Raw genomic sequence first — 26,326 nt, 5'->3', positions numbered from 1 at the left:
ACGGCTAACACAATATTCACTCATTAAATACATCCCATGTTTCAAATTGATTCTTAATGGACTGGTTATTTAACTTTACTTTCTGAAATAAGAAACATCTATTTAATCGGTGCTTCCTGTTTTATATTTTCAGTGCGATGGCTGAGATAGTGAAATGTGCAAAGTCATTTCACCCTGAACTGGAGCTTCCTCTTCACCAATAGTAAGTGGAGAAATCTGAGAAGGAATTGTGAAGGCAACAAGCAAGCATGGCACATTCTCTCATTTACCTTCTTTTACTGACGGTATCAGTGCAGAACTGTGAGTACATTTGAAAGAACAATTTTAACAACTTATGTTTCACTAACTTTGCTTTACGGCAGTGTTGTTCAATACACTTGCCGCTAGCCATATGTGGCTGGTTGAATTTCTGATTGGTAAATAAACAATGAGTAACAGACCGCTGTTGGGTCTGTGACTTCAATACTCATATTCGCACGGTGCGGTGTGTAAGGTTTTTGAGCGTTTGTCGTTAAAACTGTAAGACCAAAAGCAGAGTGTGCAAGGGATTTTTGACCGTTGTGAGAGCTTTACTTCCTTATGAGTGGTAGATGTTTGATAAAGAAATACTTGCATTTGTACAGAGCCTTTTACAAACTCAGGTCGCCCTGAAGTGCTTTACACTCAATGAAGTCTCCTCGTTGTTGTAATGTAGGGAAACGCAGCAACTAATGTATGGCGATTTATACGAGTGCACGCAGCTGAAACAGTAACGCCATAGCCACATCTGTAACTAGTCAATGATTTGTGTTGGAAACACGGTTTTATAGGAAGAATAAACTGCGGGCCGAAATTGGCCACCACCCGAAACAAGGCGCACCTACCATTTTCGATGTGTTTTAGCCGTCCCAATGCATGGGGCGGCCAAACCGTTGAAATTCAGAAGTTGGCGGGGGGTTTTTGAGCGGGGCGGAAGTGGCCCCATGATGGGGGCGGAAGTGGGGGCGGGCAGAGTGACCGACACTGCAAGGCATCACTGCCACGCTGATGACGACGTCGCACTGGCGCGTCATAACATCCCTCTCTTGCAAACCCTCCAGCCACTTTAGTGCAAACCCTCCAGCCACTTTAGTGCAAACCCTCCAGCCACTTTAGTGTAAACTCTGCAACCACTTTAGTGCAAACCCTCCAGCCACTTTAGTGCAAACCCTCCAGCCACTTTAGTGCAAACCCTCCAGCCACTTTAGTGCAATCCCTCCAGCCACTTTAGTGTAAACTCTGCAACCACTTTAGTGCAAACCCTCCAGCCACTTTAGTGCAAACCCTCCAGCCACTTTAGTGCAAACCCTCCAGCCACTTTAGTGTAAACTCTGCAACCACTTTAGTGCAAACCCTCCAGCCACTTTAGTGCAATCCCTCCAGCCACTTTAGTGCAATCCCTCCAGCCACTTTAGTGTAAACTCTGCAACCACTTTAGTGCAAACCCTCCAGCCACTTTAGTGCAAACCCTCCAGCCACTTTAGTGCAAACCCTCCAGCCACTTTAGTGTAAACTCTGCAACCACTTTAGTGCAAACCCTCCAGCCACTTTAGTGCAATCCCTCCAGCCACTTTAGTGCAAACCCTCCAGCCACTTTAGTGCAAACCCTCCAGCCACTTTAGTGCAATCCCTCCAGCCACTTTAGTGTAAACTCTGCAACCACTTTAGTGCAAACCCTCCAGCCACTTTAGTGCAAACCCTCCAGCCACTTTAGTGCAAACCCTCCAGCCACTTTAGTGTAAACTCTGCAACCACTTTAGTGCAATCCCTCCAGCCACTTTAGTGCAAACCCTCCAGCCACTTTAGTGCAAACCCTCCAGCCACTTTAGTGTAAACTCTGCAACCACTTTAGTGCAATCCCTCCAGCCACTTTAGTGCAAACCCTCCAGCCACTTTAGTGTAAACTCTGCAACCACTTTAGTGCAAACCCTCCAGCCACTTTAGTGCAAACCCTCCAGCCACTTTAGTGCAAACTCTTCAGGCACTTTAGTGCAAACTCTCCAGCCACTTTAGTGCAAACCCTCCAGCCACTTTAGTGCAAACTCTTCAGGCACTTTAGTGCAAAGTCATCAGCCACTTTAGTGCAAACCCTCCAGCCACTTTAGTGCAAAGTCTCCAGGCACTTTAGTGCAAACTCTCCAGCCACTTTAGTGCAAACCCTCCAGCCACTTTAGTGTAAACTCTCCAGCCACTTTAGTGCAAACTCTCCAGGCACTTTAGTGCAAACTCTTCAGGCACTTTAGTGTAAACCCTCCAGGCATTTTAGTGCAAACCCTCCAGCCACTTTAGTGCAAACCCTCCAGGCACTTTAGTGCAAACTCTTCAGGCACTTTAGTGTAAACCCTCCAGGCACTTTAGTGCAAAGTCTCCAGGCACTTTAGTGCAAACTCTCCAGCCACTTTAGTGCAAACCCTCCAGCCACTTTAGTGTAAACTCTCCAGCCACTTTAGTGCAAAGTCTCCAGGCACTTTAGTGCAAACTCTCCAGCCACTTTAGTGCAAACTCTCCAGGCACTTTAGTGTAAACTCTCCAGGCACTTTAATGCAAACCCTCCAGGCACTTTAGTGTAAACTCTCCAGCCACTTTAGTGTAAACTCTTCAGGCACTTTAGTGCAAACCCAGCCACTTTAGTGTAAACTCTCCAGCCACTTTAGTGCAAACTCTCCAGCCACTTTAGTGCAAACCCTCCAGCCACTTTAGTGCAAACCCTCCAGCCACTTTAGTGTAAACTCTCCAGCCACTTTAGTGTAAACTCTCCAGGCACTTTAATGCAAACCCTCCAGCCACTTTAGTGCAAACCCTCCAGCCACTTTAGTGTAAACTCTCCAGGCACTTTAATGCAAACCCTCCAGCCACTTTAGTGTAAACTCTCCAGGCACTTTAATGCAAACCCTCCAGGCACTTTAGTGTAAACTCTCCAGCCACTTTAGTGTAAACTCTTCAGGCACTTTAGTGCAAACCCAGCCACTTTAGTGTAAACTCTCCAGCCACTTTAGTGCAAACTCTCCAGCCACTTTAGTGCAAACCCTCCAGCCACTTTAGTGTAAACTCTCCAGCCACTTTAGTGCAAAGTCTCCAGGCACTTTAGTGCAAAGTCTCCAGGCACTTTAGTGTAAACTCTCCAGCCACTTTAGTGCAAACTCTCCAGCCACTTTAGTGTAAACTCTCCAGCCACTTTAGTGTAAACTCTCCAGCCACTTTAGTGTAAACTCTCCAGCCACTTTAGTGTAAACTCTCCAGCCACTTTAGTGCAAACTCTCCAGCCACTTTAGTGTAAACTCTCCAGCCACTTTAGTGTAAACTCTCCAGCCACTTTAGTGCAAACTCTCCTGCCACTTTAGTGCAAACCCTCCAGCCACTTTAGTGCAAACTCTCCAGCCACTTTAGTGTAAACTCTCCAGCCACTTTAGTGCAAACCCTCCAGCCACTTTAGTGTAAACTCTCCAGGCACTTTAGTGGCAAAAACTGGGTGACCATGGAGAGTTTCGGCCGGGCCAGTGGCCTGGCACCCAAGAGGGGTTGCCGGGCAGCCTATTGGCAGCCCGGCCAAAACCGCGGCCATAATTGTTGGCTGGAACTGGCAGTTGGCTGACCAAAAATATACCATGGCGTGTGCGGCGGTACGCCCTCCTCCTTCAGGGTGGTCATGCCACCAAGCCACGGAGAGTGCACCGACAGCAAAAGGGAGGCAATTCTGGGAAAGGGGCAATTTCCCAAGGTGCAACTCGAGAAGGGGTCCCCACCAGTCGGCAAGGGGTCGGCGCATGCACGCCGCGATGGGAAAGCGGGCGGAGAGCTCCCCGACACATCTCCAAAACCGAGGAAGGGCAATTTTCAAAACCGTGGCCCCTCCTCGGAGAATTGGCGGCCATTCCGCACTGACCTATGGCCACCGCTTTCAAGCGGCCGGAGGTGTAAAGTCCTTACTCTACAGCATGAAACCACACGAGGCACATTCCAGGGACAAGGCCACTCTGTGACCTTAACTCTTTATTACAGGACTCCAGAAATGATGACCCTGCGTGGGACCTCCCTTTATATACCTGTGTGATCAGGTAAGGAGTGTCTCCCACAAGTTCACCCCCTGTCGTCAAGGTGTGCATCTAAGTTGAGTGTATACGGTAATACAGTGGTGTTACATTGTAGTTACAAGTATGACATCACCTTCCCCCCCCTCCGCCAAAATCGACTGGGATCATAGGTTCAGTCTTTCAGGTGGTCTACACTCCCTCGTGGAGCGCCGCAGTTGGGGCTCTGGTTGTTGGACACTGACATGAGTGTCTGTCACCTGTGGTGATTCCGGCCTGTCCGGGCTGACCGCAGGGACTGTGCATTCATCCGATTGCTCTTGTTGCTCGTTCACTAGCGGTGATGTGAGCTCCGTCTCATGGTCTTCTTCAGGTTCCTCCGTGTCCATGCTGAACCTTTTTTTTTACTTGGTCCAGATGCTTACAGCATATCTGGCCATTGTTGAGTTTTACCACGATGATCCTATTTCGCTCTTTGTCAATTACAGTGCATTCAAGCCATTTGGGCCCCATGGCGTGATTGAGGACGAATACAGGATCATTTATTTCTATACATCTCCCCCTTGAATTACGGTCATGGTACTCATTTTGTGACTTGCGCTTGCCCTCAACTATGTCGGTCAGGACTGGGTGGATGAGGGACAACCGAGTTTTGAGTGTCCGTTTCATGAGTAGCTCTGCGGGCGGGACCCCCGTGAGCGAGTGCGGGAGGGATCTATAAGCCAGCAGGAGGCGTGATAGGCGGCATTGTAGGGAGGGTCATTGAATCCTGAGCATACCTTGCTTAATGATTTGGACTGCCCGTTCTGCCTGGCCATTGGAGGCCGGCTTGAACGGCGCAGTCCTGACGTGGTTGATGCCATTGCCCGACATAAACTCCAGGAATTCATAGCTTGTGAAACACGGGCCATTGTCACTAACCAGGATGTCTGGCAAGCCATGGGTTGCAAATATCACACATAGGGTTTCCACGATGGTGGATAATGTGCATGAATTCAGGGTGATGTACTCGATCCATTTCGAGTACACATCTACTCCAATGAGGAACATCTTCCCCATGAACGAGAAGTAGTCAACGTGAATGCATGACCATGGCTTGGTGGGCCAGGGCCACGGGCTGAGTGGGGCCTCCCTGGGGGCATTACCCAGCTGGGCACAGGTCGTGCACCTGCGAACACAGTGTTCCAGGTCTGAATCAATTCCAGGCCACCAAACGTGTCACCGGGCAATGGCCTTCATCATCACAATGCCTGGGTGCTTGCTGTGGAGTTCCCTGATGAATGTCTCCCTGCCCTTCTGGGGCATAACTACCCGGCTGCCCCATAGTAGGCAGTCGGCTTGGATGGAGAGCTCATCCATCCGCCTGTGGAACGGTCTGACCTCCTCAGGGCATGCTCTGTGTGCGGGCACCCAATCCCCAGTCAGGACACATTTCTTAATCAGGGATAGGAGGGGATCTCTGTTTGTCCAGATTTTGATCTGGCGGTCTGTGATGGGGGAGCCTGCGCTGTCAAAGGCATCGACAGCCATGACCATCTCAGCGCTTTGCTCAGCTGCCCCCTCAGTGGTGGCCAGTGGAAGCCTGCTGAATTTGTCAGCGCAGTTTTCAGTGCTGGACCGGTGCCGGATGGAGTAGTCATAAGCAGCCAGCGTGAGGGCCCATCGCTGTATGTGAGCTGATGCATTGGCATTGACAGCCTTGCTGTCTGACAACAGGGATGTGAGTGGCTTGTGGTCCATCTCTAATTCAAACTTCCTACCGAAGAGGTACTGATGCATTTTTTTTACACCATAGACACATGCAAGCGCTTCCTTCTCGACCATCCCATATCCGTTCTGCTTGAGCGAGCGACCTGGAGGCATAAGCCGCAGGTTGTAGCTGACCCTCAGTATTACCCTGCTGCAACATGCACCCAACCCCATAGGATGATGCATCACAAGTCAGAACTAAACGTTTACAGGGGTCGTACAGGGTCAACAATTTGTTTGAACAAAGTAGGTTTCGCGCCCGATCAAAAGCCCGTTCCTGACAGTCCCCCCAAAACCAATCGCAACCCTTAGGCAGGAGCATGTGTAGTGGCTCCAACAATGTGCTCAAGTTCGGCAGAAAGTTCCCGAAATAGTTCAACAGTCCCAGGAATGAACGCAACTCCGATGTGTTGCAGGGCCTGGGTGCTCGTCGAATCGCCTCTGTTTTGGATTCGGTGGGCCGAATCCCATCTGCAACAACCCTCCTGCTCAACTCAACCTCGGGAGCTAAGAACACACATTTAGACTTCTTGAGCCGCAGGCCTACCCGGTCCAGTCGGCGTAGCACCTCCTCCAGGTTGTGAAGGTGTTCTTCGGTGTCTCGACCCGTGATGAGGATGTCGACCTGGAATACGATCGTTCCAGGAATGGATTTAAACAGGCTTTCCATGTTGCGTTGAAAAATCGCGGCCGCTGATCGAATGCCAAATGGATATCTGTTATAACCAAACAGTCCCTTGTACGTGGTGATGGTGGTCAGTAGTTTAGATTCGTCGGCCAGTTCCTGGGTCATATAGGCTGAAGTGAGGTCCAACTTGGTGAACAGCTTGCCGCCTGCCAGCGTGGCGAAGAGGTCCTCCGCTCTTGGGAGCGGATATTGGTCATGTAGGGACACCCGATTGATGGTGGCCTTGTAATTGCCACAGATCCTGACAGAGCCATCCGCTTTTAGAACAGGAACGATGGGGCTCGCCCAGTTGCTGAATTCAACAGGCGAGATGATGCCCCCTCGCAATAGCCAGTCCAATTCGCTCTCGATTTTTTCCCGCATCACATACGGCACCGCTCTGGCTTTGTGGTGCACTGGCCTGAGGTCCGGGGTGATGTGTATCACTACTTTAGTGCCTTTGAAAGTCCCGATGCCCGGTTGAAATAGTGATTCAAATTTTTGTAGGACTTGTGAGCACGAACTTCGCTCCACAGAGGACATTGCGTGAACATGCCCCCATTTCTAGTTCATCTCGGCTAACCAGCTCCTCCCCAACAGTGCGGGACCATTGCCCGGGACAATCCAGAGTGGGAGCCGGCTCACTAACCCATTGTGTATGACAGCCATCATTGCACTGCCTAGCACCAGAATGATTTCCTTGGTGTAAGTCCGTAATTGTGTCTCAATACGTTCTAATTTGGGTCTACTGGCTTTGAGTGGCCATAGCTTCTTGAATTGCTGAACGCCCATGGGTGACTGGCTGGCCCCAGTATCCAGCTCCATGCGTACTGGGATGCCGTTCAACAAAACCCTCATCATCATTGGTGGCGTTTTGGTGTATGAACTGTGAATATTCACCACATGGACCCGCTGAACTTCGGCGTCCATCAATTTGCCCCAAAAGTCATCCTGCTTCACAGAACCCTCTTCTGGTCCATCTGTCTCATATGTCAGTCATATGAAATCTGCAAAATCTGGTTGAATGTTTTCCCCCACACCTCCAGCATGAGTTAAAGTTTCCATTGTTGGGGACAAAGGGACTATGGCCAGGAATTCTGCACTGACTGTCCCTTTGACTGCTCTTAAGTACCCTATTAGTGGGTGTCAATGGCCCCATCCCGGGCCACATTGTCCACTGTGATGGCGTGAACGTCCGTTCAACCTGCCATTTTCTCTGGATCCTACTCTGGGATCTATTGCTGCCTGGTAAATGGCGGACTGCCCCTGCCTGCCTGCGGGGCTCAAAGTAGCATTTATGATGTTGACTCCCTGATCCATCGTCATGTTAGAGGCAGAATTGCGCGCGTAAATCATTCTCGTCTCTTCCTCCCCCGCCATGAAAGTTTGAGCTAACAACGCCGCCGCTTCCAAGGTCAAGTCCTTGGTCTCAATTAACTTGCGAAAAATTCCCGCATGACTGATGCCCTCGATAAAGAAGTCCCTGAGCATCTCCCCCCTGCAGGCGTCTGTGAACTTACAGAGGCTGGCAAAGCGCCTGAGGTCTGCTACAAAGTCCGGTATGCTCTGTCCTTCACGACGTTGGTGGGTGTAGAATCTGTGTCGAGCCATGTGTATGCTGCTCGCCGGTTTGAGGTGCTCCCCAATTAATTTGCTGAGCTCTTCAAAAGTTTTGTCCGATGGCTTTTCGGGTGGCAGTAAATCCTTCATGAGCGCGTAAGTCTTTGGCCCACAGGTGTTCAGGAGAAGAGCCCGTCGCTTGTCGGCCGCTGCATCCCCCAGCCAGTCTTTAGTTACGAAGCTTTGCTGAAGTCTCTCTACAAAATCGTCCCAGTCTTCCCCAACACAGTACCGTTCCTCTGTGCTACTGGTGGCCATTCTCGTGGGTCGTGAATTCCCGTTTCTCATCGCCAATGTAAAGTCCTTACTCTACAGCATGAAACCACACGAGGCACATTCCAGGGACAAGGTCACTGTGTGACCTTAACTCTTTATTACAGGACTCCAGAAGTGATGATCCTGCATGGGACCTCCCTTTATATACCTGTATGATTAGGTAAGGAGTGTCTCCCACAAGTTCACTCCCTGTGGTCAAGGTGTGCATCTAAGTTGAGTGTAATACAGTGGTGTTACATTGTAGTTACAAACATGACAAGAGGCCATATAGAAAGGGGCAATTTCGCCCCCTGTGACTCGTGACATGCCCGTATAAACTGGAGGTAATGTAAAAATGAAAGATCTCGAAAACTAAAAACTGTTAAACTAAGTAGTGGGGTGGGAGGGTTGAGGTGAGCGGTATTTTAAAAAGTCAAAGAGCAAGGAGAAGACAATAGAGCAGAGTAACGGTGGGGGAAATGATAGGAACCAGACAGGAAGGGACAGAATGTATAAAAATAAGAGTGTATCAGAAAGTGGGGTCAAAGCAGGGAAAAATGGAAAAAAGACATAATTAATAGCTCTTTATCTTAATGCATGCAGCATTCGTAACAAGATAGGTGAGTTGACGGCACAAATAGATATAAATTGGTATGATCTGATAGCTGTTATGTATGTTAACTGGGTTTTACCTGCCACCAGAGGGCGTGACTGTCGGAGTCCTAATGGTCACTGGCAGACACGTGCAAGCCGTGTATATAATGTTGGCAGCCATGTTGAATCCTCACTTTGAGAATAAATAAACTGGAGTAAGGTCATGCCTGAACTAGCTCACCGTACTTAGCCTCGTGGAGTTATTCGATACTTAACAATTGGCGACGAATTAAAAATAAGAACTTTCACGCAATCATGTCTGTTGGAATTTTGGAGATTGGTGGAAGGGGAGGCCTGGGAGGATTTCAATGATCGCCTCGAACAGTGCTTCGTAGCCAACGGGATTGGAAGGAACCGATAACGCAAATGAGCGCAGGGCGGTTCTCCTCACCGTTTGTGGGTCAAAAATTTATGGCCTGATCAAGAATCTACTCTCACCAACTCGACCAATGGATAAGACTGACAATGAATTGTGTACGCTGGTTCGGAACCACTTTAAACCGAAGGAAAGCATCATCACGGCGAGGTATCGTTTCTATACGCACAATCGCTCGGAGGGCCAGGGCGTGGCGGTATTTGTCGCCGATCTGAGACATCTCGCTGGGCCGTGCAACTTCAGTGCTGCGTTGGAGGAAATGCTGCGGGACTTTTTCATGCTTGGCTTTGGCCACGAGGTCATCCTTCGAAAGCTGCTGGCTGCTGAATCTCTAGACCTGAGCAGGGCCATCACGATCGCCAGGGTATGCATGTCCACGGACGAACACTCGAAACAGATATTATCCAGGATCAAATCTCACCGGCAAGTACTGTGCATAAAATAATATCATCGGCAGGCAGAGCTGCACATGGCAGGGCCTACTCATCTGCGTTCATACGACTATAACTGCTCAAAGTCTGCCATCGGGGGTGAATCAAATCATCGGGTCAATGCCAATTCAAGCAATATGTGTGCAAAGGCTGTGCAACAATAAGATACCTTCAACGAATGTGTCTGCAACTGAGCAAGCGTGCTGCGACACACCACGTGGCTGAGGATGATCGATCCAGCGTGGAGCAAGTGGCACAGGCAACTCAACCCGAGGTACAGGACGAAGAAGTGTATGGAGTACATTCTTCTACCAAAAATCCTCCGATAATGCTGGAAGTTAAATTAAATGGGGTTCCAGTATCCATGGAATTGGACACGGGTGCAAGTCAGTCAATAATGAGCCAGAGGGCTTTCAAAAAGCTGTGGGACACTAAGGCAAAAAGATCCAAACTGAGCCCAATCAATGTGAAGCTGCGTACCTACACCAAAGAGCTCATACCAGTCATTGGCAGCACGGCAGTAAAGGTATCGTACGATGGAGCTGTGCATGATTTATCGTTGTGGATCTTTTCAGACAAAGGCCCAATGCTGTTCGGCAGGAGTTGGCTTAAGAAAATTAAATGGAACTGGAACGATATTAAAGCCTTATCATCAATGGACAACGCTTTGTGTGCTCAAGTGCTGAGCAAGTTTCCTTCGTTGTTCGAACCAGGCATCAGCAACTTCATGGGAGCCAAGGTGCAGATCCACCTAGGCCCGGATGCAAGACCCATCCATCACAAGGCTCGGGTGGTTCCGTACATGATGAGGCAGAAGATCGAGATCGAACTGGACAGACTTCAACAGGAAGGAATCATATCACCAGTCAAGTTCAGCAAATGGGCCAGTCCAATTGTCCTGGTGTTGAAAAGTGATGGAATGGTCAGGATCTGCGGTGACTACAAAGTAACGATCAACCGAATCTCAATACAGGATCAGTACCCGTTACCCAAGGCTGACGATCTGTTTGCAACACTAGCGGGGGGGGGAAGTCGGTCACCAAATTGGACCTGACCTCCGCTTACATGACACAGGAGCTGGTCGAATCGATGAAAAACTGATGTGCATCAACACGCACAAAGGTCTGTTTATATACCACAGATGCCCTTTCGGGATTCGCTCGGTGGCAGCCATATTTAGTGAAATATGGAGAGTTTGCTGAAGTCCGTCCCAAGAACCGTCGTGTTCCAAGATGACATCCTGATCACCGGTCGCGATGCCACCGAACACCTGCACAACCTGGAAGAGGTTCTACGTCATCTGGACAGAGTGGGACTCAGGCTAAAACGCTCCAAGTGCGTTTTCATGGCACCAGAAGTCGAATTCCTGGGGAGAAAAATTGCAGCAGACGGCATCAGGCCTACGGACTCGAAGACAGAGGCCATCAAGAATGCTCCCAGAACCCAGAGCGTGAAGGAGCTGCGTTCGTTCCTGGGTCTTCTCAACTATTTCGGTAACTTTCTAACTAGTTTGAGCACATTGCTAGAGCCTTTGCACATGTTGCTGAGAAAGGGAAATGACTGGGTTTGGGGCAAATCTCAAGACAGAGCATGACCCAGAAACCTGCTATGTTCCAATAAATTACTGGTACACTATGACCCATGTAAGCAGTTAGTGCTGGCCTGCGACGCCTCATCATATGGGGTCGGTTGTGTGTTCCAGCAAGCCAATGTATCAGGCAAACTCCAACCAGTGCCTATGTGTCCAGACGTCTATCTAAGGCTGAAAGAGCCTATAGTATGGTAGAGAAAGAGGCTTTAGCATGCGTATATGGGGTTAGGAAAATGCACCAATACCTGTTTGGGCATCGGTTTGAGCTTGAAACAGACCTCAAGCTGCTTATTTCATTGTTTTCTGAGAGCAACGATATAAACACGAATGCCTCGTCCCGCATCCAAAGATGGGTGCTGATATTATCCGCTAATGATTATGTCAGCTGCCACAGACCAGGCACTGAAAACTGTGCTGATGCGCTTAGCCGGCTATCATTGCCCATAACCGGGATGGAAATGCCGCAGTCCACAGACTTGCTGCCTTCGAGCGAGGGGGTCACCTATTACAGCTCGCCAAATTAGGACCTGGACCAGCCAGGATCCTGTACTGTCAAGTGTAAAAACGTGTGTCCTAAATGGAAATTCCCAGGAAAATGCAGGATGAAATTAAGCCTTATAGCCACCGCAAAGATGAATTATCTATTCTGTCTGATTGTCTGTTATGGGGCAATCATGTTATGCCAAAAAAAGGCAGGAAAATTTTGTGTGTGATTTACACAGTATCCACCCAGGCATTGTCACGATGAAGGCAATTACCAGGTCTCATGTTTGATGGCCCGGCATTGACTCAGACTTGGAGTCATGCGTGCATCAGTGCAACACTTGCATGCAACTGAGTAATAAGAACATAAGAACATAACAACGTAAGAATTAGGAACAGGAGTAGGCCATCTAGCCCCTCGAGCCTGCTCCGCCATTCAACAAGATCATGGCTGATCTGGCCGTGGACTCAGCTCCACTTACCCGCCCGCTCCCTATAACCCTTACTTCCCTTATTGGTTAAAAATCTATCTATCAGTGATTTGAATACATTCAATGAGCCAGCCTCAACTGCTTCCTTGGGCAGAGAATTCCACAGATTCACAACTCGGTTTTAAATTGGCTTCCCCGTATTTTGAGGCTGTGCCCCCTAGTTCTAGTCTCCCCGACCAGTGGAAACAACCTCTCTGTCTCTATCTTGTCTATCTCTTTCATTATTTTAAATGTTTCTATAAGATCACCTCTCATCCTTCTGAACTCCAATGAGTAAAGACCCAGCCCACTCAATCTATCATCATAAGGTAACCCTCTCATCTCCGGAATCAGCCGAGTGAATCGTCTCTGTACCCCCTCCAAAGCCAGTATATCCTTCCTTAAGTAAGGTGACCAAAACTGCACGCAGTACTCCAGGTACGACCTCACCAATACCCTGTACAGTTGCAGCAGGACCTCCCTGTTTTGGTACTCCATCCCTCTCGCAATGAAGGCCAACATTCCATTCGCCTTCCTGATTACCTGCTGCACCTGCAAACTAACTTTTTGGGATTAATGCGCAAGGACCCCCAGGTCCCTCTGCACCGCAGCATGTTGTAATTTCTCCCCATTCAAATAATGTTCCCTTTTACTGTTTTTTTTCCAAGGTGGATGACCTCACATTTTCCGACATTGTATTCCATCTGCCAAACCTTAGCCCATTCGCTTAACCTATCTAAGTCTCTTTGCAGCCTCTCTGTGTCCTCTACACAACCCGCTTTCCCACTAATCTTTGTGTCATCTGCAAATTTTGTTAGACTACACTCTGTCCATTCTTCCAGGTCATCTAGGTATATTGTAAACAGTTGTGGTCCCAGCACCGATCCCTGTGGCATACCACTAACCACCGATTTCCAACCTGAAAAGGACCCATTTATCTTGACTCTCTGCTTTCTGTTCGCCAGCCAATTCTCGATCCATGCTAATACATTTTCTCTGACTCCGCGTACCTTTATCTTCTGAAGTAACCTTTTGTGCGGCACCTTATCGAATGCATTTTGGAAATCTAAATACACCACATCCATCGGTACATCTCTATCCACCATGCTTGTTATATCCTCAAAGAATTCCAGTAAATTAGTTAAACATGATTTCCCCTTCATGAATCCATGTTGCGTCTGCTTGATTGCACTATTCCTATCTAGATGTCCCGCTATTTCGCTATTTCTTCCTTAATGATAGCTTCAAGCATTTTCCCCACGACAGATGTTAAACTAACCGGCCTATTGTTACCTGCCTTTTGTCTGCCCCCTTTTTTAAACAGAGGTGTTACATTAGCTGCTTTCCAATCCACTGGTACCTCCCCAGAGTCCAGAGAATTTTGGTAGACTATAACGAATGCATCTGCTATAACTTCCACCATCTCTTTTAATACCCTGGGATGCATTTCATCAGGACCAGGGGACTTGTCTACTTTGAGTCCCATTAGCCTGTCCGGCACTACCCCCCCTAGTGATAGTGATTATCTCAAGGTCCTCCCTTCCCACATTCCCGTGACCAGCAATTTTTGGCATGGTTTTTGTGTCTTCCACTGTGAAGACCGAAGCAAAATAATTGTTTAAGGTCTCAGCCATTTCCACATTTCCCATTATTAAATTCCCCTTCTCATCTTCTAAGGGACCAACATTTACTTTGGTCACTCTTTTCCGTTTTATATATCGGTAAAAGCTTTTACTATCTATTTTTATGTTTTGCGCGAGTTTACTTTCGTAATCTATCTTTCCTTTCTTTATTGCTTTCTTAGTCATTCTTTGCTGTCATTTAAAAATTTCCCAATCTTCTAGTTTCCCACTAACCTTGGCCATCTTATACGGATTGGTTTTTAATTTGATACTCTCCTTTATTTCCTTGGTTATCCACGGCTGGTTATCCCTTCTCTTACCACCCTTCTTTTTCACTGGAATATATTTTTGTTGAGCACTATGAAAGAGCTCCTTAAAAGTCCTCCACTGTTCCTCAATTGTGCCACCGTTTAGTCTGTGTTTCCAGTCTACTTTAGCCAACTCTGCCCTCATCCCACTGTAGTCCCCTTTGTTTAAGCATAGTACGCTCGTTTGAGACACTACTTCCTCACCCTCAATCTGTATTACAAATTCAACCATACTGTGATCACTCATTCCAAGAGGATCTTTTACTAGGAGATCGTTTATTATTCCTATCTCATTACATAGGACTAGATCTAAGATAGCTTGCTCCCTTGTAGGTTCTGTAACATACTGTTCTAAGAAACAATCCCGTATGCATTCTATGAATTCCTCCTCAAAGCTACCCCGTGCGATTTGATTTGACCAATCGATATGTAGGTTAAAATCCCCCATGATGACTGCCGTTCCTTTTTCACATGCCTCCATTATGCCCTTGATTATTGTCCGCCCAACCGTGAAGTTATTATTTGGGGCCTATAAACTACGTCCACCAGTGACTTTTTCCCCTTACTATCTCTAATCTCCACCCACAATGATTCAACATTTTGTTCATTAGAGCCAATATCGTCTCTCACAACTGCCCTGATATCATCCTTTATTAACGGAGATACCCCACCTCCTTTCCCTTCTTGTCTATCTTTCCGAATTGTCAGATATCGCTGTATGTTTAATTCCCAGTCTTGGCCACCCTGCACCTGTGGAGGCTCCGCTGGGCCATCCAAACCGTGGTCAAGGATCCACATAGACTTTGCCGGCTCCTTTCTCGGCAAAATGTTTTCAATGGTAGTGGTGGCTTATTCCAAATGGATTGAATGAGTATTCATGTCATTCAGCACGTCCATAGGCACTATTGAAAGCTTCAGGGCCATACTCGCCACCCATGACCTGCCCGACGTCCTTGTCAGCGACAACGGACCGTGTTTCACCAGTTTGGAGTTCCACGAGTTTATGACCTGTAATGGCATCAAGCATGTCAGGTCTGCCCCTTGCAAACCCGCGTCTAACGGTCAAGTGGAGCGGGCTGTCCAAACCATTGAGCAAAGCCTAAAACGCGTGATTCACGGCTCCCTACAGACCCGCTTGTCCCGCATTCTGCTCAGTTACCGGACGAGACCCCACTCACTCACCGGGGTCCCTCCTGCCGAGCTGTTAATGAAGAGAGGCCTCAAAACCAGGCTCTCCCTTGTACACCCGGATCGCAATGATCGCGTCGAAACCAGAAGGCAACGGCAGCAATGGTACCACGCGGCCGTATCACATGACATTGCTGTTCATGACCCTGTGTTTGTTCTGAATTATGGTCATGGTCCAAAGTGCGTTGCTGGCACGGTTTTGGCCAAGGAGGGGAACAGGGTGTTTGTAATCAAACTGGTAAATGGCCAAACGTGCAAGAGGCACATCGACCAAACCAAACTGCGATTCACAGAAAACCCAGAACATCATCATCGACCAACCAACACACATCCAACCATCAGTTGACCATTGTGTCATTCACGAAGACGAACCTACCATCCCCGACAGTTCTGTCAGTCCGACTGCTCCGCAATGGTCCTACTAACTCACCCAAGCTTGGGATCGAACTGAGAAGATCAACCAGGGAGCAGAAGGCCCCGGACCGTCTCAACTTGTAAATACAACCTGTACCAAGGACTTTGGGGGGAATGATGTTATGTATGTTAATTAGGTTTTACTTGCCACCAGAGGGTGCGACTGTCGGAGTCCTAATGGTCACTGGCAGATACGTGCAGGCCGTGTATATAATGTTGGCAGCCATGTTGAATCCTCACTTTGAGAATAAATAAACTGGAGTAAGGTAATGCCTGAACTAGCTCACCGTATTTAGCCTCGTGGAGTTATTCGATACTTAACAATAGCCATTACAGAGACATGATTGCTAAATGGCCAAGGCTGGGAACTGAATATTCAGGGTTATTTTGAAATTCAGAGGGTTAGACAGAAAGGAAAGGGAGGTGGGGTAGCTCTGTTAATAAAGGATGAGATCAGTGCGTTAGTGGAAAATGATATTGGATCAGAAGATCAAGATGTAGAATCAGTTTGGGTGGAGATAAGAAATAATGGCAAGAAGTCACAGGTGGATATAATCTATAGGTCCCCTAACAGTAGCTACATTGTAGGACAGAGTATAAATCAAAAAATAATGGAAGCTTGTCAGAAAGGTACGACAATAATCACCGGCAATTTTAAACGTCATATTGATTGGACAAATCAAATTGGCCAAGGTAGCCTTGAGAAAAAGTTCATAGTGTGTAACCGGAATGATCTCCTTGAACAGTACATTGAGGAACCAACTAGGGAGCAGGCTATCCTGGATCTGGTACTGTGTAATGTGACAGGATTAATAAATGATCTCATAGTAAAGGATCCTTTGGGAAAGAGTGATCATAGCATGGTTGAATTTCAAATTCAGTTGGAGGGTGAGAAATTTGGATCTCAAACCAGTGTCCTGATCTTAAATAAAGGCGATTACAAAGGTATGAAGGCAGAGTTGGCTAAAGTCGACTGGGAAAATAGATGAAAGTGTAAGATGGTTGAGAAGCAGTGGCAAACATTTCAGGAGATATTTCATAACTCTCAACAAAAATATATTCCAGTGAGAAGGAAAGACTTTAAGGAAAGGGAGAACCATCCATGGCTAACTAAGAAAGTAAAAGATGGTATCAAATTGAAAACAGTGGCAAACAAAGTGGCCATGATTGGGACATTTTTAAAAACTAGCAAAGGACGACAAAAAAAAATAATAAAGAGAGGGAAATAGAGTATGCGAGTAAGCTAGCAAGAAATATAAAAACAGATATTAAGAGCTTCTACAGGTATATAAAAAGGAAGAGAGTAGCTAAAATCAACATTGGTCCCTTAGAGGATGAGACTGGGGAATTAATAATGGTAAAATGGCAAAATAAAAAGCTCCTTATTTGGATGCAACATTCGTAACAAGATAGCTGAGTTAACAGCACAAATAGATATAATAATGGGGAACAGGGATATGGTGGAGACTTTGAACAAATATTTTGTATCGGTCTTCACGGTAGAAGACACTTAAAACATCCCAATAATGGATAATCAAGGAACTATAGGGAGGGAGGAACTTAAAACAATCACTATCAGTAAAGAAAAAGTACTCAGTAAAATAAGAACATAAGAACAAAAGAACATAAGAAATAGGAGCAGGAGTAGGCCATACGGCCCCTCGAGCCTGCTCCGTCATTTAATACGATCATGGCTGATCCGATAATGGACTCAGGTTCACTTCCCTGCCCGCTCCCCACAACCCCTTATTCCCTTATTGGTTAAGAAACTGTGACTAAAGGCGGACAAGTCTCCTAGCCCTGATGGCTTGCATCCTAGCGTCAAGAAGTGATGGCAGAGCTCGTGGATGCATTGGTTGTAATTTAGAAAAATTCCCTGGATTCTGGGGATGTCCCAGCAGATTGGAAAACCACAAACGTAACGCCCCTATTTAAAAAATAAGGCAGACAGAAAGCAAGAATCTATAGACCAGTTAGCCTAACATCCGTCATTGGGAGTCCATTATTAAAGAAGCAGTAGCGGGACATTTGGAAAAACATAATACGGTCAAGCAGAGTCAACATGGTTTTATGAAGGGGAAATTATTTTTGACAAATTTGCTGGAATTCTTTGAGGATGTAACGAGCAGGGTGGATAAGGGGAAACCAGAGGATGTGGTGTATTTGGATTTCCAGAAGGCATTCGATAAGGTGCCTCATAAAAGGTTACTGCACAAGATAAAAGTTCACCGAGTTGGGGGAATATATTAGCATGGATAGAGGATTGGCTAACTAACAGAAAGCAGAGAGTCGGGATAAATGGGTCATTTTCCAGTTGGGAAACAGTAATTAGTGGGGTGCCGCAGGGATCAGTGCTGGGGCCTCGACTATTTATAATCTATATTAATGTCTTGGATGAAGGGACCGAGTGTAATGTAGCCAAGTGTGCGGATGATACAAAATTGGGTGGAAAAGTGTGTTGTGAGGACGACACAAGAAATCTGCAAAGGGATATAGACAGGCTAAGTGAATGGGCATAAATTTGTCAGATGGAGTATAATGTGGAAAAGTGTGAGGTCATGCACTTTGGAGGGAAGAATAAAAAATCAAATTATTATTTAAATGGAGAGAAATTAAAAAATGCTGCACTGCAGTGGGATATGGGGGTCCTTATGCATGAATCACAAAAAGTTAGAATGCAGGTACAGCAAGTAACAGAAAGACAAATGGAATGTTGGCCTTTATTGCAAAGGTGATGGAGTATAAAAGTAGGGAAGTCCTGCTACACCTGTACAGGGTATTGGTGAGGCCACATCTGGAGTACTGCGGACAGTTTTGGTCTCCGTATTTAAGGAGGAATATATTTACATCGGAGGCTGTTCAGAGAAGGTTCACTAGGTTGATTCCAGAGACGAAGGGGTTGACTTATGAAGAAAGGTTGAGCAGGTTGGGCCTATACTCATTGGAGTTTCGAAGAATGAGTGGTGATCTTATTGAAGCATTTAAGATTCTAAGGGGGCTTGACAAGGTTGATGCAGAGATGATGTTTCCTTTCATGGGGAAATCTAAAACTAGGGGGCATAGTTTCAAAATAAGGGGTCGCCCATTTAGAACTGAGATGAAGAGGAATTTCTTCTCTCAGAGGGTCATAAATCTGTGGAATTCTCTTCCCCAGAGAGCTGTGGAGGCTAGGTCATTAAATATATTTAAGGCGGAGATAGACAGATTTTTGAGCGATAAGGGAGTAAAGGGTTATGGGGGGCAGGCAGGGAAGTGGAGCTGAGCCCAAGATCAGATCATCCATGATCTTATTGGATGGTGGAGCAGGCCCGAGGGGCCAAATGGCCTACTTCTGCACCTATTCTTAGTTTCTTATGTTCTTAAATGCTGAAAACGCCTAATGAGCAAAAATGCTGCATTAACAGCGGGTCAGTCAGTGTCCGATAACCTTGTTATTTTTCAGACTGGAGGGAAGCATACAGTGGTGTTCCCCAGCTCACTGTTCTTTTTAATATATATTAATGACTTGAACTTGGGTATACAGGGCACCACTTCAACGCTTACAAATGTATCGAAACTGGAAATGAAGGATTGTGAGGATATAGGCAGACTGGTGAAATAGGCAGACATATGCCAGATTAAATTTAACGCAGAGAAGGGTGAAGTGATACATTTTGGCAGCAAGAATGAGGAGAGGAAATTTGAACTAAATGGTACAATGTTAAAGGGTGTGCAGGAACAAAGAGACCTGGGGTGTATGTACGCAAATTGTTGAAGGTGTCCAGACAAGTAGAGATCAACAACAAGAATAATTTTTATTTATGACATTATTACATCTCAAGGAGGGAGGGCGGTGATTGGTTCTAACATATTAATTGAATCAATGGACAGGGAATAAATTTTAAAGAAAGCTAAAAGCATATTTACTTTGCTTCAATTGCTGATTTTCTAATTTTAACGTAATGTCAAATTATTGTATATGTTATTTAATTTTGTTTAATTATAATTAATCTTTATTATACTGGTTTTACTATTGTATACTCCTTATTGTATTACTTGCAATGTAATTTGAATTTCTTTTTTCTTAGTTTTGTTGCCTGTGTCCATCTGTGTACGCATTTTGGCTGCCGCTTTAGACCCGAGCCTTTTACATCTTTTACACTTCCTTCTCCCGCTTTTTCCCTCTTTCCTTCCCTTGTCAATTATCTAACATGTTGTAACACTGTTGTGATGCGCCTTGTGACATTTTACTACATTAAAGGTGCTATATAAATAAAAGTTATTATTATTATTATTCTAATATAGCGCCTGACATCGGTAGTGGGGAAAATATAGACATGTGAAGAGAAAAAGATTAGTGAAGACAAACATAGGTCCCTTGCAGTCAGAATCAGGTGAATTTATAATGGGGAACAAAGAAATGGCAGACCAATTCCAAAAATACTTTGGTTTTGTCTTCACCAAGGAAGACACAAATAACCTTCCGGAAATACTAGGAGACCGAGGGTCTAGCGAGAAGGAGGAACTGGAGGAAATCATTATAGAAACATAGAAACATAGAAAATAGGTGCAGGAGTAGGCCATTCGGCCCTTCTAGCCTGCACCGCCATTCAATGAGTTCATGGCTGAACATGCAACTTCAGTACCCCATTCCTGCTTTCTCACCATACCCACACCATACCCACACCATAATCAGGAAATTGTGTTAGGGAAATTGATGGGACTGAAGGCCAATAAATCCCCAGGGTCTGATAATCAGAATAATACACTCTACCTAAACGCACGCAGCATTCGAAATAAAGTAAATGAGTTGACGGCACAAATCATTACAAATGGGTATGATTTGGTGGCCATTACAGAAACATGGTTGCAGGGTGGCCAAGACTGGGAATTAAACATACAGGGGTATCTGACGATTCGGAAAGATCGACAAGAAGGGAAAGGAGGTGGGGTAGTTCTGTTAATAAAGGATGATATCAGGGCAGTTGTGAGAGACGATATTGGCTCTAATGAACCAAATGTTGAATCATTGTGGGTGGAGATTGGAGATAGTAAGGGGAAAAAGTCACTGGTGGGCGTAGTTTATAGGCCCCCAAGTAATAACTTCACGGTGGGGCGGGCAATAATCAAGGGAATAATGGAGGCATGTGAAAAAGGAACGGCAGTAGTCATGGGGGATTTTAACCTACATATCGATTGGTCAAATCAAATCGCACGGGGTAGCCTGGAGGAGGAATTCATAGAATGCATACGGGATTGTTTCTTAGAACAGTATGTTACAGAACCTACAAGGGAGCAAGCTATCTTAGACCTGGTCCTGTGTAATGAGACAGGAATAATAAATGATCTCCTAGTAAAAGATCCTCTCGGAATGAGTGATCACAGTATGGTTGAATTTGTAATACAGATTGAGGGTGAGGAAGTAGTGTCTCAAACGAGTGTACTATGCTTAAACAAAGGGGACTACAGTGGGATGAGGGCAAAGTTGGCTAAAGTAGACTGGAAACACAGACTAAACAGTGGCACAATTGAGGAACAGTGGAGGACTTTTAAGGAGCTCTTTCATAGTGCTCAACAAAAATATATTCCAGTGAAAAAGAAGGGCGGTAAGAGAAGGGATAACCAGCCGTGGATAACCAAGGAAATAAAGGAGAGTATCAAATTAAAGACCAATGCGTATAAGGTGGCCAAGGTTAGTGGGAAACTAGAAGATTGGGAAATTTTTAAATGACAGCAAAGAATGACTAAGAAAGCAATAAAGAAAGGAAAAATAGATTACGAAGGTAAACTTGCGCAAAACATAAAAACAGATAGTAAAAGTTTTTACCGATATATAAAATGGGAAAGAGTGACTAAAGTAAATGTTGGTCCCTTAGAAGATGAGAAGGGGGATTTAATAATGGGAAATGTGGAAATGGCTGAGACCTTAAAGAATTATTTTGCTTCGGTCTTCACAGTGGAAGACAGAAAAACCATGCCAAAAATTGCAGGTCACAGGAATGTGGGAAGGGTGGACTTTGAGACAATCACTTTCACTAGGTGGGTAGTGCTGGAGAGGCTAATGGGACTCAAGGTAGGCAAGTCCCCTGGTCCTGATGAAATGCATCCCAGGGTATTAAAAGAGATGGCGGAAGTTATAGCAGATGCATTCGTTATAATCTACCAAAATTCTCTGGACTCTGGGGAGGTACCAGCGGATTGGAAAGCAGCTAATGTAACGCCTCTGTTTAAAAAAGGGGGCAGAAAAAAGGCAGGTAACTATAGGCCGGTTAGTTTAACATCTGTAGTGGGGAAAATGCTTGAAGCTATCATTAAGGAAGAAATAGCGGGACATCTAGATAGGAATAGTGCAATCAAGCAGATGCAACATGGATTCATGAAGGGGAAATCATGTTTAACTAATTTACTGGAATTCTTTGAGGATACAACGAGCATGGTGGATAGAGGTGTACCGATGGACGTGGTGTATTTAGATTTCCAAAAGGCATTCGATAAGGTGCCACACAAAAGGTTACTGCAGAAGATAGAGGTACGCGGAGTCAGAGGAAATGTATTAGCATGGATCGAGAATTGGCTGGAGAACAGAAAGCAGACAGTCGGGATAAATGGGTCCTTTTCAGGTTGGAAATCGATGGTTAGTGTGTGCCGCAGGGATCGGCGCTGGGACCACAACTGTTTACAATATACATAGATGACCTGGAAGAGGGGACAGAGTGTAGTGTAACAAAATTTGCAGATGACACAAAGATTAGTGGGAAAACGGGTTGTGTAGAGGACACAGAGAGGCTGCAAAGAGATTTGGATAGGGTTAAGCGAATGGGCTAAGGTTTGGCAGATGGAATGCAATGTCGGAAAGTGTGAGGTCATCCACCTTGGGAAAAAAAACAGTAAAAGGGAATATTATTTGAATGGGGAGAAATTACAACATGCTGAGGTGCAGAGGGACCTGGGGGTCCTTGTGCATGAATCCCAAAAAGTTAGTTTGCAGGTCGAGCATTTAATCAGGAAGGCGAATGGAATGTTGGCCTTCATTGCGAGAGGGATGGAGTACAAAAGCAGGGAGGCCCTGCTGCAACTGTATAGGGTATTGGTGAGGCCGCACCTGGAGTACTGCGTACAGTTTTGGTCACCTTACTTAAGGAAGGATATACTAGCTTTGGAGGGGGTACAGAGACGATTCACTAGGCTTATTCCGGAGATGAGGGGGTTACCTTATGATGATAGATTGAGTAGACTGGGTCTTTACTCGTTGGAGTTCAGAAGGATGAGGGGTGATCTTATAGAAACATTTAAAATAATGAAAGGGAGACAAGATAGAGGTAGAGAGATTGTTTCCACTGGTTGGGGAGACTAGAACTATGGGGCAAAGCCTCAAAATACGGGGGAGCCAATTTAGAACTGAGTTGAGAAGGAATTTCTTCTCCCAGAGGGTTGTGAATCTGTGGAATTCTCTGCCCAAGGAAGCAGTTGAGGCTAGCTCATTGAATGTATTCAAGTCACACATAGATAGATTTTTAACCAATAAAGGAATTAAGGGTTATGGGGAGCAGGTGGATAAGTGGAGCTGAGTCCACGGCCAGATCAGCCATGATCTTGTTGAATGGCGGAGCAGGCTCGAGGGGCTAGATGGCCTACTCCTGTTCCTAATTCTTAAGTTCTTATGTTTTATGGATGCATTGGTGGTCATTTTCCAACTTTCTATAGACTCTAGATCAGTTCTTATGAATTGGAGGGTCGTTAATGTAACCCCACTTTTTAAAAACGAGGGAGAGAGAAAACAGGGAATTATCGATTGGTTAGCCTGACATCAGTAGTGGGGAAATTATTAAAGATGTAATAGCTGCGAATTTGGAAAGCAGTGGCAGGATCATTCCAAGTCAACATGGATTTATGAAAGGGAAATCATGCATGTCAAATCTTTTGAATTTTTTGAGGATGTAACTAGTAGCGTGGACAAGGGAAAACCAGTGGATGTGGTGTATTTGGACTTTCAAAAAGGTTTTGACAAGGTCTCACACAAGAGATTGGTGTGCAAAATTAAGCACATGATATTGGGGGTAATGTATTGACATGGATAGAGAACTGGTTGGCAGACAGGAAGCAGAGAGTCGGGATAAACGGGTCCTTTTCAGAATGGCAGGCAATGGCTATTGGGGTACCACAAGGTTCAGTGCTGGGACCCCAGCTATTTACAATATACATAAATGATTTAGACAAAGGAATTGAATGTAATATCTCCAAGTTTGCATATGACACTAAGCTGGGTGGCAGTGTGAGCTGTGAGGAGGATGCTAAGAGGCTGCAGGGTGACTTGGACAGGTTAGGTGAGTGGGCAAATGCCTGGCAGATGCAGCATAATGTAGATAAATATGAGGTTATCCACTTTGGTGGCAAAAACAGGAAGGTAGAATATTATCTGAATGGTGACAGATTAGGAAATGGTGAGGTGCAACGAGACCTGGGTGTCATGGTACATCAGTCATTGAAAGTTGGCATGCAGGTACAGCAGGCTGTGAAGAAGGCAAATGGCATGTTGGCCTTCATAGCGAGAGGATTTGAGTATAGGAGCAGGGAAGTCTTACTGCAGTTGTACAGGGCCTTGATGAGGCCACACCTTGAATATTGTGTACAGTTTTGGTCTCCTAATCTGAGGAAGGACATTCTTGCTATTGAGGGAGTGCAGCGAAGGTTCACCAGACTGATTCCCGGGATGGCAGGACTGACGTATGAAGAAAGATTGGATTGACTAGGTTTATATTCACTGGAATTTAGAAGAATGAGAGGGGATCTCATAGAAACATATAAAATTCTGACGGGATCGGACAGGTTAGATGCAGGAAGAATGTTCCCGATGTTGGGGAAGTCCAGAATCAGGGGTCACAGTCTAAGGTTAAGAGGTAAGCCATTTAGGATGGAGATGAGGAGAAACTTCTTCAATCAGAGAATAGTGAACCTGTGGAATTCTCTACTCCAGAAAGTTGTTGAGGCCAGTTTGTTCGATATATTCAAAAGGGAGTTAGATGTGACCCTTACAGCTAAAGGGATCGGGGGTATGGAGAGAAAGCAGAAATGGGGTACTGAAGTTGCATGATCAACCATGATCACATTGAATGATGATGCAGGCTGCGAAGGGCCGAATGGCCTACTCCTACACCTATTTTCTCTGTTTCTATGTTTCTAAAACATCCCAAGGTGCTTCACAGCAGTGTTATAAGACAAAAGAAATACATTTGACACCGAGCCACATAAGCAGAAATTACGGCAGAAGACCAAAAGCTTGGTCATTTGGTAGGTTTTAAGGAGCGCCTTAAGGAGAAAAGAGGAGGAGAGGTTTAGGGAGGGAGATCCAGAGCTTCGGGCCCAGGCAGCTGAAGGCACGGCCACCAATGATTGAGCAGTTATAATCGGGGATGCTCAAGAGGGCAGAATTTGAGGATCGCAGACATCTCGTGCAGGTGTGAAGCTGAAAGAGATTACAGAGAAATGGGAGGGGCGAGGCCATGGAGTGATTTGTAAACAAGGGTGTAAATTTTGAAATCGGGAGCCAATGTAGATCAGCAAGCACAGGGGTGATGGGTGATTGCGAGTTAGGATACAGGCTGCCGAGTTTTGGATGACCTCAAGTTCATGTTGGGTAGAATGTGGGAGGCCAGCCAGGAGTGCGTTGGAGTAGTCGAGTCTAGAGGTAACAAAGGCACGGATGAGGGTTTCAGCAACAGAAGAGCTAAGGCAGGGGTGTGCAATGTTACGGAGGTGGAAATACACGTTTTAGTTATGCCGCGGATATGTGGGCGGAATCTCATTTCAGGGTCAAATATGACGCCTAGGTTGCGAACAGTCTGGTTTAGCCTCAGATAGATGCTGGGAGAGGGATGGAGTCAGTGGTTGGGGAACGCAGTTTGTGGTGGGGACCACAATTCGGTCTTCCCAATATTTAATTGGAGAAATTTCTGCTCATCCAGTACTGGATGTCGGACAAGCAGTCTGACAATGTAGAGACCATAGAGTGGTCGAGAGAAGTGGTGCTGAGGTAGAGCTGGGTGTCATCAGTGTACATGTGGAAACTGATGCTGTGTTTTCGGATGATGTCGCCAAGGGGCAGCATGTAGATGAGAAATAGGAGAGGGCCAAGGATAGATCCTTGGGGGACACCAGAGGTAATGATGCAGGAGTGGGAAGAGAAGCCATTGCAGGAGATTTTCTGGCTATGATTAGATAGATTTAAACTAATATGGCAGGGGGATAGGAACCAATGCAGGGAGACAGAGGGAAACAAAAAGGAGGCAAAAGCAAAAGACAGAAAGGAGATGAGGAAAAGTGGAGGGCGGAGAAACCCAAGGCAAAGAACAAAAAGGGCCACTGTACAGCAAAATTCTAAAAGGACAAAGGGTGTTAAAAAAACAAGCCTGAAGGCTTTGTGTCTTAATGCAAGGAGTATCCGCAATAAGGTGGATGAATTAATTGTGCAAATAG

General features: G+C 45.9%; 1 long non-coding RNA gene across 1 annotated transcript in view; it reads left to right on the top strand.

Moving 5' to 3' along the window:
* The first annotated feature begins 233 nt into the window (after positions 1-233).
* LOC139276142 (uncharacterized) overlaps positions 234-26,326 on the top strand; it is an 88,232-nt gene continuing 62,139 nt past the window's right edge. The window contains exon 1 of the long non-coding RNA XR_011595827.1: positions 234-300. This is a non-coding gene — a long non-coding RNA (uncharacterized lncRNA). The remainder of the gene's footprint in view (positions 301-26,326) is intronic.

The sequence above is a fragment of the Pristiophorus japonicus genome, chromosome 1 (genome assembly GCF_044704955.1).
Source record: "Pristiophorus japonicus isolate sPriJap1 chromosome 1, sPriJap1.hap1, whole genome shotgun sequence".
Classification (NCBI taxonomy): domain Eukaryota; kingdom Metazoa; phylum Chordata; class Chondrichthyes; family Pristiophoridae; genus Pristiophorus; species Pristiophorus japonicus.
Note: the sequence above shows the minus strand (reverse complement) of the source record. Positions and strands in the feature narration are given on the sequence as shown.